This window comes from Hylobates moloch, unplaced genomic scaffold, assembly GCF_009828535.3.
Source record: "Hylobates moloch isolate HMO894 unplaced genomic scaffold, HMol_V3 SCAFFOLD_6, whole genome shotgun sequence".
Lineage (NCBI taxonomy): Eukaryota > Metazoa > Chordata > Mammalia > Primates > Hylobatidae > Hylobates > Hylobates moloch.
Genome location: NW_026652281.1, coordinates 152,752,673 through 152,768,117, shown reverse-complemented (window position 1 = coordinate 152,768,117; position 15,445 = coordinate 152,752,673).

Below are 15,445 nucleotides of genomic sequence, written 5' to 3'. Positions count from 1 at the left end.
TGCCCAGATAGCTGTATTTCACAAGCCCCCAGGTGGTCCTGATGCTGGCTCCACACAAGATTGTTCACTTAAGTGAGCTTACTGTGTAGGGTGGCCGGCCCAGTGCCCGATGCTGCGCAGTGTGACAGTGGTGACTATTTATTGAGCAACTACTATGTGCTAAAGACTGTTGCTGGTGTTTGGGATAAATCTATGAACAAAATGAATCAAGATCCCTGCCTCGTGGAGCTTATAGTCTAGCTGGGAAATACAGAGCACATGCAAAAATAAACCCCAAAATACAGTACCTTAGTACATGACACAGTGTGTTAGGAGATGATAAGACTATGGGAAAAAGAACAGGAAAGGGCCATGTGGGAGGATCAGGAGTGGCAAGTGGGCAGGTGTGGCTGCGTGGTTTTGCCGTTAAATAGAATGAGTGGGGACAGAGACATGTGAGTGAAGAGTTGAAGGAGGGGATGCACCAGCCAGCAGACATCTGGGGAAGGGCATCCCCAGCAGCAGCAGACATAGGGCCAGAGCAAAGGCTCTTCTGGAACACCCGCCCTGCTTGCTGGCATAGCAGCCACGTGGCTGGCAGACCAGGCATAGTGAGCAAGGGGAGTCTGACTTGAAGGGGAGGTCAGGATGAGAACAGGGCTGGACCTTGCAGGCCTGGTAGACCTCTACTTAGAACCGAGACTTTCCTCCGAGTGGAATGAGAATTACGGGAGATTTTGAGCAGAGAAATGACATTGATCAGACTGCTATTTGAACAGGCTTGCAGTGGGTGCAGTGTTGAGAAAAGGCTTAGGTGAAGGTGGTGGTAGGTGGGGGCCTCTCAGGAGGCTGCTGTAGAGTCCAAACCAGAGAAGATGGCAGCTTGAACCGAGGTGAAGAGTCGCAGGTTACATGATATGGTTCAGCAGAGGCAACGAGGTTTCCTGGCAAAGTGGATGTAGAGTGGGAAAGGAAGTGGGGAAATGGCCAAAGATTTGGTCAGACAGGACAAATAAGCTCTGGAGCTATAGTGTACAATATTGCAACTAAAGTTAATAATATGAAGTCTTGTGTACTTGAAAATTGCTAGGAGAGTAGCTCTTAAATATTCTCACAACAAAAAGTAATAAGTGGGTGAGGTGATGGAAACGTTAATTAGCTTGATTTAAAGATTTTATGATGATACAGATATCAAAACATTTTATTGTACACCATAAATATATACCGTTTTTATTTGTCAGCTCCACCTTAATTTTAAACAAGAGAAAAAAAAAGAAAAAGAAGGAAAATATGGCCGGGCATGGTGGCTCACACCTGTAATCCTAGCACTTTGGGAGGCTGAGGTGGGCGGATCACAAGGTCAGGTGTTTGAGACCAGCCTGGCCAACATGGTGAAACCCCATGTCTACTAAAAATACAAAAATTAGCCAGGCTTGGTGGCACATGCCTGTAGTCCCAGCTACTCAGGAGACTGAGGCAGGAGAATTGCTTGAACCTGGGAGGTGGAGAAGGTTGCAGTGAGCTGAGATCGCACCACTGCATTCCAGCCTGGGCAACAGAGTGAGACTCCATCTCGGAAAAAAAAAAAAAAGAAGAAGAAGAAGGAAAATATAAGAAAAGAAATGGGAAGTCAGAGATGATATACCAAGGTCTCGTCTGAGTTGGTGGGAGAAGGGGGTCGCTACAAATGGAGACAGGGAAGGTTGTGGGTGGAACAGTGTTTCGAGGGAAGATCTGAGTTAGGTTTAGACATCTTAAGTTTGTCTATCAGATGACCGAGGAGAGATGGTAAGTAGGAAGTTAGACTCGAAGCGGGAGTTCAGGAAAGTGCTCTGAAGACGTCAACTCGAGAGTTGTCAGACAGATGACATTTAAAGCCTCAAATCTGGCTGGGAGCTCTAGGGAAGAGAGTGTTGGCAGAGAAGAAGTCACCAAGGACTGAGCCCTGAGGCACAAGAACATTTAGAGAGAAGGAAAGAAAATCCTTAGAGAAAAAGGAGGCTGAGAGGAGAGATCAGAGGGCTAGCAGGGACCAGGAGAGTGGGGTATGGAGCCAGGAAGGGCAGTGTTTTTAGGAGGTGGGGGTGATGCCCAACACAGCTGAGGGCTCCGCAAGAGGAGAACCGGACCCCCACCTGGGATCTGTTGATGTGGAGTCACTGGTGACTTGGGCAAGAACAGCTTTGGTGTAGAGTTGGGGGAAAAGCCTGACTGAAGTGGGTTTAAAGTGAATGGGAGAATTGGAAGCCACAAGCATGGTCAGCAGGAACTTGCCTGCAAAGGGGAACAGAGAAATTGAGAGGTATCTGGAGGTGGGGTGAAGTGGAGTGGCAGAAGTGGGATCCAAATAGCAGAATCACCAGGGGTGTTTTTGCAAACTAAATGTATGGGGCTATGAACCAGCAGTGATGGTGCCAAGGGGTGGCTGGAAGAGGGTGGGGAGTGGGTGGAGGGGAGTGGGTGGAGGGGAGTGGGTGGAGGGCGTCTTAAGTATCTGCTCCCACATCTCCATCAGCCACCCACAGTCTTGTCACACCACATGCAATCTCAGTGAAAACACTATGTCTGTGCTGCAAATGCAGCATATTCAGTAAATTCAGGGCAAAGCTGGGCCTGCATATTTTTAGCAGCTCCTCAGGTGATTCCAGTAAGTGCTGCCACTAGTCTAGAACAGTCTTTGCCTGGAGAGGTCCTAATCCTCCTTCAAACTCCAGTTCAGCTGGAAAAACTTCTCTGGCTCCTTTTTTTTTTGAGATGGGGTTTCACCGTGTTGGCCAGGGTGCTCTCAAACTCCTGACCTCAGGTGATCCGCCCCCCTCAGCATCCCAAAGTGCTGGCATTACAGACATGAGCCACCACACCTGGCTCTGGGTACTTTTTGAGACAGGAAAGTCAGGGGCAACTGTGCGGGGGTTGTGGGTGAATGCCCCTGGGAACATGAGACACTCTTATCCTTCGGTAGCCAGAGATGTTCAGAGAATGGTGAAGAATTGCTAGGTTTAGAAATAATGTTGTCAGGCCGGGTGCGGTGGCTCATGCCTGTAATCCCAGCTACTCGGGAGGCTGAGGCAGGAGAACCGCTTGAACCCGGGAGGCAGAGGTTGCAGTGCGCCGAGATCACGCCACTGCACTCTAGCCTGGGGACAAAGCGAGACTCTGTCTCAAAAAAACAAAAATAATAATAATGTTGTTTGTAGACTCTTCAGGATTATTTGATTCTGTAGGAGTCTGTGTTTTTCATGGTCTTTGATTGAGTTAGTTACAACTCTGCAAGTTGTAGAAAACTGACATTGAAGCAAATGACTCTTGTCCATATTGACACAAATGAACTTTGCTGTGGAGACTCAATTGATTTCTGCCCTGTGGAAGGTCAGATCTGCATTTGCTAACAACTTCATTTCAACATTCCCGATTGCTTATTGAAGGGTCTGTTCCTTAGATTCTCCTTTGAACCTGTTGTACGAGCTTATCGGTTCTCTCATTATTAATGAGCTAAATATGATTTCGGACATGTATTAATTTTATATTTGTGTCACAGTCATGAGCTTCCCTTTTAAAAATGATTCTCTAGCAGTTGTTTAATTTGAAAATGGTGGCTAGTGTGCTCTGTGATGAGTGGAGAAAGAGAAAAATCTTAGAAAATGCTTGGTTTGTGAGCATTGTCCAAGTCCAGCTAAAGGGAGTTTTGCTAAAAAGATCAAGGGTCCTCTTACAGAACTTGAGGGTAGGCAGAATGGCCAGGCTCCATTTAAACTGGGAATGGGGCATGCAATTAAGTTTGGCTACATTTAACAAAAATAAACGGAAATTTATTTCTCTCATATAAAAGGGCCGGGAGCGGTGGCTCACACCTGTAATCCCAGCACTTTGGGAGGCCGAGGTGGGCAGATCACCTGAGGTCAGGAGTTTGAGACCAGCCTGGCCAACCCGGCGAAACTCCGTCTCTACTAAAAGTACAAAAATTAGCCAGGCATGGTGGTGGGCGCCTGTAGTCCCAGCTACTGGGGAGGCTGAGGCAGGAGAATAGCTTGAACCTGGGAGGTGGAGGTTGCAGTGAGCTGAGATGGCGCCACTGCACTCCAGCCTAGGTGACAGAGCGAGACTCCATCTCAAAACAAATAAATTAATTAAAAGAATTACTGAAGTCAGAATCTCAGCATCATAAGGGACTCGGATTCCTCCTGTTTTTCCACTCTTATCCTCAGCACACTTCCATTCTCAAAGTCACCTCAATATCTCATACAATTGCTGAAGCTTCCGTCATCATGTTTGTGTTCCAGGCGTCAGGAAGGAGGAAGGAAAGAGGGACATACTTCCTCCTTTGAAGAAGAAGACTTCCAGGTAGTCCCATGCAATACTTCTACTGGCCAGAACTTGGTGGCATGGCTCTACCGAACTGTCAAAGAGGCTGGGGAATGAGACTCCGTTGAAACCCCAGACTGTGGTTTGAATCCAGCCAGCCTGCAGATATATCGTGATTGGCCTTGACAATTTTGCATTTTTAAAAACATTAGACACTTAAATGTTATGAGACTACATAAAAATAAGTGTAGATTTCTGGCTGCTCTGGAAAACTCAGACCTGACAACCCCACATGCCACATGGCAGTTTTTGGCTCAAACTGAGTAGTTGTCCCTTTAGGTGAGGCCTTGCTCTCTATCCTCTCCACTCCCTCAGGTTGTCTGCAGGAGCCCTGTGGATGTCTAGTCCACTACCCTCACTCTAGCCCTTTTTTTAAAAAAAATTCATTCATTATTATTATTATGATTTTTAGACAGGGTCTCACTCTGCCACCCAGGCTGGAGCACAGTGATGTGATCACGGCTCACGGCAGCCTGGAACTCCTGGGCTCGGTGATCCTCTTGACACAGCCCCAGGAGTGGCTGGGATTACAGGCACGCATCACCATGCCTGGCTCAGCTTAAGGGAGTCTCTGATGTGCCCAGGTCACCTGCTTTGAAAAGAGCTGACCTCAGCATGCTATCCCCTCCTGGCCCCATCAGTGCTGGCCACTGGCGAGGCGGTGGGGGGGATCCCAGAGCAGCTCTCCATATTGGGCTATTACAGGTTTTCATTAATCTGCATTGGCACCTTCAGGACTCTAGAAAGACAGAGTCAGCCACCAGAAGCCTTGAGCCGTCCCTTCCTGAGCACCTAAGTGTACTCTGGAGGCCACCTGCATCCACATTGCCCAGAGAGCCTGTTTAAACAGTCAACTCTTAGGGCCCATTCCAAAGCTACAGAACCAAACTTTAAGCAGAGGCCCAAGGACTTTGCATCTCAGCAGACTCCCTGGGTGATTTTGCTGTACACCATGGCTTGGGAGTGGCTGTGTCATGTCAGCCCTGCAGTTAGGAGCACAGGCCAGGGACCTGCTCCTCTTGACCCTCTAAAGAAGGTGGGGAAGCAGTAGAAGACCTTTCATGCAGAGGCTGCTAGGCCCTGCGGGGTTCTGGTCCCATAGGCAGTTTGGAGAAAACTACCGCCAGGGTGTCTTCTGCACACAAGGCTAACCCTGGGCTGCAGGGAGGGCCCTTCTCTTAACTCTCTTTCACTTAGGTGGGGGTGGGGGAACAGCAAGCATAGAGAGAAGAGAATGAGTCACACCATGCTCCATTCCTCACTCCACCATGGTCAAGCTGCTTTACTCTTTCATCCCGGTTTCCTTACCCTATAAAGTGGGCAGTCATTCGTGTAATGGATGTTACTGTCTTATGTCATCAAAACTCTATTGGCGTCTATGGCATTTCCTCTCCTGTGGTATTACCACTTCCCCTTTCCTGGGAGGAGCCCTTTTCCCACACGAAGTGCCTGTGGCTTGGGTCCCTCCATGAGTCAGATGAGGACAATGAGAGCCAGGACCAGGCCTTTGGTTGAAACCACTGGGAAGGCCGGGTACGGTGGGTCACTCCTGTAATCCCAGCACTGTGGGAGGCCGAGGTGAGGGGATCACAAGGTCAGGAGTTCGAGACCGGCCTGGCCAACATAGTGAAACCCCGCCTCTACTAAAAATACAAAATTAGCCAGGCGTGGTGGCGCGTGCCTGTAATCCCAGCTACTGGGAGGCTGAGGCAGGAGAATTGCTTGAACCCAGGAGGCGGAGTTTGCAGTGAGCTGACGTCAAGTCACTGCACTCCAGCCTGGGTGACAGAGCAGGATCCATCTCAACAACAACAACAACAAAAACAAAAAAAAACAAAACCAAGGCGGGGCACGGTGGCTTACGCCTGTAATCCCAGCACTTTGGGAGGCCAAGGCGGGCGGATCACAAGGTCAGGAGATCGAGACCATCCTGGCTAACACAGTGAAACCCCGTCTCTACTAAAACTACAAAAAAATTAGCCGGGCATGATGGTGGGCCCCTGTGGTCCCAGCTACTCAGGAGGCTGAAGCAGGAGAATGGCGTGAACCCAGGAGGCAGAGCTTGCAGTGAGCCGAGATCGTGCCACTGCACTCCAGCCTGGGTGACAGAGCAAGACTCCGTCTCAAAAAAAAAAAATAAAAAAGAAAAACCACCGGGAAGAGAGGCATTCTCCCCCTTGGCTGGGAGCTGTGGGGCTGCAAGCTGGGGGCCAGCTTCTCTCCACGAAGGGAAATTCTGCCTGGGAAGGAAGCCAGTGCAGGGGAAAGCAGGCTTGAGAGGAAAGAGATCAAGGAAAAGTCTAGATGACACCCAGTGAGTCCCTGGATGCAGTCAGACCCCAAAGCCAGGTCTACCCCAGATGTAACATGCCAGCCGATTCTTTTTCTGTTAAAGTTGATTAGAGTTGGTTTTCTGCTGCTGAAGGAGTGATAGAAGGCCTAATGCAAGCAGCAGCTAGGAAATCAGAAGCTTGTGTCTGATGCTAAATAGTACATCACTGCTGTCTGTTTAGCACTTGGTGACTGGGATCCTCTTTAGCTTCTTATAATTTGAGCTGGATACTTGCTCTTTTTCCCTTATTTCACAGCTTGACCCGTGGTAACAGCCTGCAGAGTTGAATGCTTGTGTGGAGAAGGCATGTGGCTTTTGGCTAAGTGACTGTCTTTTTTAATTGGCTGCCTGGAGTGGGTTAAGAAATCAGTGGGGAAGAATGCTGGGCTTGATTAGTGATGTCTGCCACGGGAGCGGAAAATGAGTGCGGATGTGCAGGCTACATCCTTGCTAGCGTGAATTAGTCTTTGATGTTGTTTATGCCAAGTCAATAAAAGTGAGTTATAATGACTTCCCCAAATTGGTTTCCCAAAGTGGGGCCACTTCTTAACCCAATTCGGGAATTGGAGCATAGGAAGATTTATGGCCAGAGGTGACCGAGGCACCTGTGGTAGAGGGGAATTCCTGAAGGACTAGGGCTGATGGCCAGAGGTCACATTCAGCCTCTTTCAGGTGCTGGGTGTCTGTGGGCAAATCACTTTTCTAGGGGCTGCATTGATTGAGTCTGTAATAAAAGGGAATTGAACCTGAGGCTCCCCCCCACCCCCCGCAAAATTGTCTGCCAGAAACACTGCCCTGTGCCGTCCTCCCACTGGACTTAACACTCTGATGACGTCAATTTACTTGTCATTCTCCAAACATACTTTGTCTCTGTGTCTTTGAGGATGTTTGTCTCCCTGTGAGATATCACCTTTAGCAACCCCTCATCAGTCCTCGGGGCCCTCCTCAAATGTCCTTTCTTCTTCGACCTCAAGCAGGGGCTGTCAGAGCCTCCACTTGGGTTGAGGCTATGCCGTGGCTGAGTCTGTCACCCCCCACCAGGCTGTGAGCTACTTGAAGGCAAGTCCAGGTCTGATTCGGCTCATGCCCCAGAACTTGGCAAGTGACCTGGCACAGACAGAACAAGAGCTCAGTCAATGTCTGCCGAATTAATTGGTAAATGACCACTTTATAAAGACAGGAGGTGGCTTAGAAATGGAGGGAAAGGAAAGATCCTGAGGAGTTATTCCTCCCTCCCTCTCACCCTTCCTTCCTCCTGCTCTCCCTTCCTCCCTCCCTCCTTTCCGTCTCCCTCCTTCCTTGCTGCCTCCCATCCTCCCTGCCTACCTCCCTCCTTTCCTTCTTCCTTTTCTCCATTCCTTCTTCCTTCCTCTTTCCTTCCTGCTTTTCTTCTTCCCTTCTCCTTTCCTTCTTGCCTCCCTCCTTCCTTCCTCCCTCCCTTCCTCCCTACTTTCTTCCCCCTTCCCTCCCTCTCTTTCTTCTTCTCCCCACCTTCTTTCTTCCTCCCTCCCTTCCTACTTCCCTCCCTCCTCCCTCCCCCTTCTTCCTTCCTCCTTTTCTCCTCCCCTCCCACTTCCCTCCCTATCTGTCCCTTCCTTCTTCCCTCCCTCTCTCCTTCCTTCCCCCCTCCCTCCCTTCCTTTCTTCCTCCCTTCCCTTCTCTCTTCTTCCCTACTCTCCTTCCCTCTCCCTCCCTCCCTTCCTTCCTCTCCCACTTCCTCCTTCCTTCTTCCCTCCCTCTCCTCCCGTCTATCGTCTCCTGTAGAATTTCCGAGCAGAAAGAGCCTTTGAGATTGCTATCATTGCCTTTGGAGATGAAACTCCTGCCTTATGGAATTGGCATGGACTGTCTGGGCTAGAGGGGTGGGAGGCAGCCTGTCCTCCTGATCTGCCTTCACCTCAGAAGGCTGTGCCACTGCTGCTGCTTCTCCAAAGAGTCAACCAGAAGCACTGTTTACATGCTAAAGCCTGTTTTTCTCTGAACTTCCTGCAAATTGGACGGAATGTGCTAAATACATAATGAATCTGCTAAACTCTTTAATGCACTTGCAGTCCTTATTGATTTCCTCGTTGATTACATATAATTTGCTGAACTGATTTGGCTGTGTGACTTGAAAGGCATTTGGGAAAAATCTCTGTAATTTGTCACTCAGCTCACCCTGGACTTTAAAATGAATACAGAATGATACATTAGAGAAAGTTTCAGGGTTGTGATCCAGATTATCTTCAACGGATGACACCACATTCAAAGTAACAAAAAATTGTACTGAGTTCCAATTATATGCCATGCTGTGTGGGAGCTACTGGGGTTTCGCTGATGACTAGGGGTACATTTCCAACCTTGGTGTGCTCACAGTCCAGTGGGGTGGAGGGTGGTGGATAGACAAGCCTGCCACTGCTTGCAAGTCAGAGATTGGGAGCACAGAGGAGAAGCCATTCAATTCATTTGTGAAGGTCACAGAAATCTTCAGAGGGAATTTGAACTTCGAGCTGGCAGGCCAGATGTGGTAGATATCTGCTGATCTTGCCTGACCAGCTTCCCTTTCTCCCTTCTTTGATAATAGCACCCAGGTTGGCTGGGCGCGGCGGCTCATGCCTGTAATCCCAACACTTTGGATTGCCTGAGGCGGGTGGATTGCCTGAACTCAGGAGTTTGAGAACACCCAGGGCAACATGGTGAAACCCCGTCGCTACTAAAAATACAAAATAGGCCGGGCACGGTGGTGGGTGCCTGTAGTCCCAGCTGCTTGGGAGGCTGAGGCAGGAGAATGGCGTGAACCCGGGAGGTGGAGCTTGCAGTGAGCTGAGATTGCACCACTGCACTACAACCTGGGCGACAGAGCGAGACTCCATCTCAAAAATAATAATAATAGTAATAATTAACTCGGTGTGGTGGTGCACACCTCTAGTCCCAGCTACTTGGGAGGCTGAGGCAGGAGAATTGCTTGAGCCCCAGAGGCGAAGGTTGCAGTGAGCCGAGATCACGCCACTCCACTCCAGCTTGGGCTAGAGAGAGGCTCTGTCTCAAGAAAAAAAAAAAATAGCACCCAGGTTTTCACTGACAACTCCCCTCCCATCCCCCATCCCATGAGGTCATGATGGAATCAGCTGTTCCCCCACCCCAGCATCACAGGCAAGATGTGGGTCCTTCAGACCTTACACCTGGAAATCTCAGTTTGCCACAGCATCTTACAAGGACAGAAGGCAGTTGCAGCCTTGACATCCCCAAACTGCCCTGGAATTTCCACTGCTGAGATTCAGGCCCTACCTGGGTTCTTTCCTTCTGGAATCTCAGCCAGGAATCCTTTTTAGGGTCTATGAGCAGCTCAGTAGCCAGAGTGGGTCTCTCTTGCTCACAGTCTTAAGTGGTTCAGTAGTAGGTGGGAAGCACCTTTCTCTCCATCCCACTGAGGAAGAATCCATCTTTCCTCCCTGTCAAGACCACGACCCATGGCCATCCCTCTGTCAGAGCCAAATGCCATGACTTCCATTTACATTTTCCTCCCTGGGCTCTCCACTGACCTTCAAACTTGTACAATGATATAGTTTGGATATTTGTCCCCTAAAAGTCTCACGTTGAAATTTGATCCCCAGTGTTGGAGATGGCGCCTAGTGGGAGGTGTTTGGGTCATGGGGGTGGATCCTTCATGAACATCATGGTGCCATCCTCATCCTCAAGGTAATGAGTGACCTCTTGCCTCTATTAGTGCCTGAAAGATCTGATTGTTAAAAAGAGCCTGGCATCTCCTCTCTCTCTTTTTTCCCTTCCTCCCTTGCCATGTGATACCTCTTCCCCTTCCCCTCCCCCTTTTGCCATGATTGGAAGTTTCCTGAAGCCCTCACCAGAAGCAGATGCAAGCACCATGCTTCTTGTATAGTCTGCAGAACTGTGAGCCAAATAAACCTCTTTCTTTATAAATTATCCAGTCTCAGGTGTTCCTTTGTAGCAACACAAGACAGACTAAGACAATATCGAACTGCCTCACTAACATGGCCACTTGAGTGTCTGCTACACATCCAAACCACGTATTTCCATTCCCACTCTCCTGTCCACCCAACCAGCCACTTCTAACCCATCTTAGTAATGATATGTATCACCATCCAGCCTTTGGCTCAAGTCAGCTGTCATCTCTTTACTTGGTGTTCTCTCCACCAGACTAACCCCTATCCATCCACCAGTCCTGTTGATTCCACCCCCAGTTCCATTTGGAACACATCCTTGACCCCACATTGACTCCATCAACCTAGACTGAGGCATTGTCTTTCACCTGGGATCTTCAGTAGCTTCTTAAACCCAATCTTAAACTCTACTCCCCTATATACTCCTCCGCTTAAAACCCTTCTGAGGCACCCATTGCAAGTGAGATAACAATTCAGATTTCCCACTGCAACCTGAATATCTAGCTCATTTGGCCCGTTCTCACTGCTCTGTCTTCACCTCCTACCTCTCTTTTATGTGTCTAACACTCAACTGACTGTCATTTCTGTGCTTCGATCCCACAGAGCTTCTCAGGGTCTTTGCACTGGCAGGTCCATCTGCCTGGGGTGTTCTTCTTATAAAGGTTCTTAGGTCTGGCAGGGCTTGGAGTAGACCCATGTGCTGTAGCAGTCCTAACACCGTGGAGACTATTGTGAGGGACAAAGGAACCCCAGGATCTCTGCCATTTGCGTGAGACCAGTGAGACAGAACACTTGCATAAATTAGGCAAAGCAGAGTTATTACTCAGGGATAGGCAGCAAGGACAGACAGAAGCCTAATATTCGTGATGAGCCAGTCTCCTAAGCCTCAGGAAAGTGTGAGCCCTCGGGAGACTCAGAGAAAGTGGAGTGGCATCTGTGCATGCCCCACTTTGCATCATGGTTGAGAAAACCCAAGGCACTCCACCCTGGGTTGATATACCCTGGGTGTCACTGGGGTCTCGGAGCTCAAGCATTGCAGGACATCCTGTTCTAGGATGAATGCAGACGCAGGCCAGGTTGTTCTGGACTTTTCCTCCTTCTCTCAGTATGTTATATTCTCGGTACATTCTGCTCAAGAATTACAAGCAAGAGGGGAAAGAGGTGAGTTGGCCAAGGTCATCTTAGGACCTGTCCTGTACCTCTGCCCCATGTTTTTTTGGTGACTCCTTTTCATCATTCTGGATCAGGGGCTCAACTCAAAGGTCTTCTCCTTAGTGAAGACCACCTTGGTCATACCAGGTACCCTTTCCTCCACTTCAAGCAACTCTCTCACATTGTCCAGTCTTATTTTCTTCATTGCAGATCCTGCTTCCAGTTGCCATTACATTCATCTGTTCACTTGATGGGTGTCTGTCTTCTATTATGATGAGGGCCCCAGCAGAGAAAGGTCTTGTCTGTTTGTCCATCACTGTATCACCACCACCCTGCACATAGTGTGTGCTCAAATATTTCTTTTTTTGCAAACAAATAAGTGAATGATTGAACAATGAATGAATAGCACATATCTCAGTTTTTGCATTTGCTGGATTATTTGTGTAACCATCTCTCTTGGTAGACTGTGCTCCTTGAGGACAGAGATTGACTGTTTTTAAAATATCAGTATTCCTAGCACCCAGCTGATGGCCAACACATAGCAGGTGTTTGATGAATGTGTGTTAAAGGAATGCAGAAATCAATGGCATCTGTGGCAGAAGGAGTAGTATAGGGGAAAGTGTGGAGACTTGATTTGCATTAAACAAATTTACACACTCCATTCTGGGAGAAGCACTGGGCGCAACTCTTTTTATGGTACTAAGAGTGCATGTGACATGCACACAAAGTATTGCAGGGAATAGGTGAGGCAACAGAGTTCCATTAATTAAGCTCTTACAATAAACACCCCTCCTACCTGAAGCAGCACAATAGAAATAATTTTCAAGGATTAGACTCCATAGGGAAAAGAGAGAGAAGTCAAAAATTTCCAAGATAAGGCAAGCGGCAGGAAAGGAAGTTGAGAACTTTGATAAAAACCCAGACTTTGTAAGATTGCAGGGCTAAAGGGACTCAGCTTTCTCCCAGGCTAGGGGTTCTCAAGTGTTCACAAGCATTAGAATCACCTGAAGATCTTGATAAAGAGGTAGATTCCCTGGGCCCATCCCCAGAGATTCTGATTCTGTAAGTCTAGGGTGAAATTTAGACGTTTGAATCTGCATTTTAACCATCACCCCCTGGTGATTCTGACACAGGTGGTCATTGACTCCAGACCACAGAAACCATGAGGTGAACCAAACCGCATTTGATACTTTGAATTCTCTCTGTAACATCCCTTCTGAAGGCCTTTCATCCCCCTGTGATACCCCTAGTGATGGGAACTCACTTTTTTTGGACATCTAAGACTGTTAGAAAGTTATATTCCAATGTGGCAGTGGTGGGGTTGGGGGGTGGGCAGGGAATGTCATTTGAGACAGAAAGCACAGCATATACAAAAGCATCTAAGAAGGAAAATGACGGGTCTGTTGCTGAAGGGCAAGAGATATAAAGCAACTTAAGCACCGGATTACAGGAAGATTTGAGGAGCCTAGAAACTGAAATCGCAGGTTGAAACTACGTCAGGGAGACCTTGGATGCCAAATGGTGGAATTTGGACGTCATTGCTAGACACTGAGGACTTGTTGAAGAGTTTTCAGCACAGAAGATCTTACCTAAACCAACAGAGCTGGGGTAAGATTACTGCTTGGCATGGCTTAGGCCAGGATCCAGTTTCTTCTTTCTTTTTTCTTTTTTTTTGAGACAGAGTCTCTCTCTGTCACTCAGGCTGGAGTGTAGTGGTGCAATCTCTGCTCACCACAACCTCCGCTTCCTGGATTCAAGTGATTCTCCCTGCCTCAGCCTCCCAAGTAGCTGAGACTACAGGCGCATGCCACCACAACTGACTAATTTTTGTATTTTTAGTAGAGATGGGGTTTCACCATGTTGGCCAGGCTGGTCTCAAAATCCTGACCTTGTGATCTGCCCTCCTCAGCCTCCCAAAGTGCTGGGATTACAGGCATGAGCCGCCACACCCAGCTGACCCAGTTTCTTTCTCTTTCCTTCTCAACTTCCTCAGTGTTGACTTTGTGACAGGCCTCATGTCACAAGATGGCTGCAGCAGCTCCAGCTCTTCCACTTTCTCTCTTATTCCTCTCTAGGTGGGAAGAGCCTTAGTAGATTTCTTAAATTCTCAGGAAGGGTCAAAGCATATCTCATTTGCTTTTCGTGGGTCTGTTGCCCACGTCTGACCCAATCACCATGAAAAAGGGAATATGATATTTGGTTGGCCAGACTTGAGATACTTGTCTATGAAAGCAGGAATGGAGTCAACTCTACAGGAAACAAAGGACCTGACAGTGAAGGATAGGTAGTTGCCTAGAAGAAGATTAGATGGCTCAGTTTAGAAGTACTTATTTAATATCTGCGGAGAACTGCTCTGCTCTTAGATGGGTGTGTTGGGTGAGGGAGAGGTGGGAACTCCCTCTGTGGCGGGGGAATCAGGTGCTAGGGAAGGTGAAGGTGCAGATGAAGGCAGTGGAGTTGCAGAAAAGGAATGCTTTGGAGACACACCAGAGTGCTTGACACATAGAGGATCAAGTCCAGACTTAGGCATTTACCTCCTAGGTGGCCTTGGGGCATGTGCTCATTTCTCAGGGTGATGATTTTCATATGTAAAGTAGTACATAAAATGTTTCCTTCTGAGAGTTACTACAGGGAATTGGGGAAAGTAAAGTAGTATGTAATTTGGGGAATTTATGCAAAGTCCCTGGCACTGAAGTACTCAATAAAATGTAGCAATCCTAGTATTTCCTTGATTCTATGATAGCATTGATTGTAATTGAACCATTGGTTTAATGAGATTTGGGAAAGAAAAAAATAAAACTGCCATATCAATTGTGGGAAGTATCCTGATTGCAGAAATGTTAAAAAGTTGGGAAGAAAGTGTCTTGGAATTGAGGAAATGAATGATGATGGTGATGATAATGATGATGATGATAATCTGGAGGCTGGTGGTAAGTGGATTACTTTAACGAATCAAACTGGGGTCCCCTCACCCAGTGCAGCAAAATCAAACACTGACATTGGGATTGCAACCAGAGAAAGCGAGGCATGTATTGCAGGGCACCAAGCAAGGAGAATCAGGCAGCTCGTGCCTAAGACCGCAACTCTCAGATAGCTTCCAGGTAAAGGTTTCAAAGGCAGAAAGGCAGAAGTTACAGGCAAAGTCATAAATCTATACACGGAGACTATACATTGGTTTGACCTAAAAAAGTGGAGCATCATGAAGTGGGGGCCCACAGGTCATGGGTGGACTCAAAGATTATGATTTGTGATTGGTTAAGGAGGTGAGGCTTTGTCTAAAAATTTGGGATCAGCAGAAAAGAGTATTAGCTCTGGCTTGTGGGTGTGACCTCCTCCAAGTCCCTCAGGAAGAAATTTAGAACACAGAACGGTGGTCCGAGTTCAGTCCCCGGCTCCCCCGTCTCTGAGGCCTACATGCCAGCAGATTTGTTTGGTGGGGGTCCAGGTTTCTGAAAAACAACTCAGGGACATATGTTAAGATGTTATCTTTAGTTTCTACAGTGAACAAAACATCTCCCGACTAACTTCCTTGGCTACTGTTTTAAGCTACTATTACCTTCTTGCTTATCAAGTTGCTCATTTACTTCTCACAGCTAGCTAGGTGCCTGAAATTTTCCTTGAAGGAACTCAAGATTTTGCTTTATTTCCATGCTTGGCGGTGGGGGGCTGCAGGCCCTTAAAATGGGGTCGCTGCTCCATCTCAGGAAGAGCACTGATATGG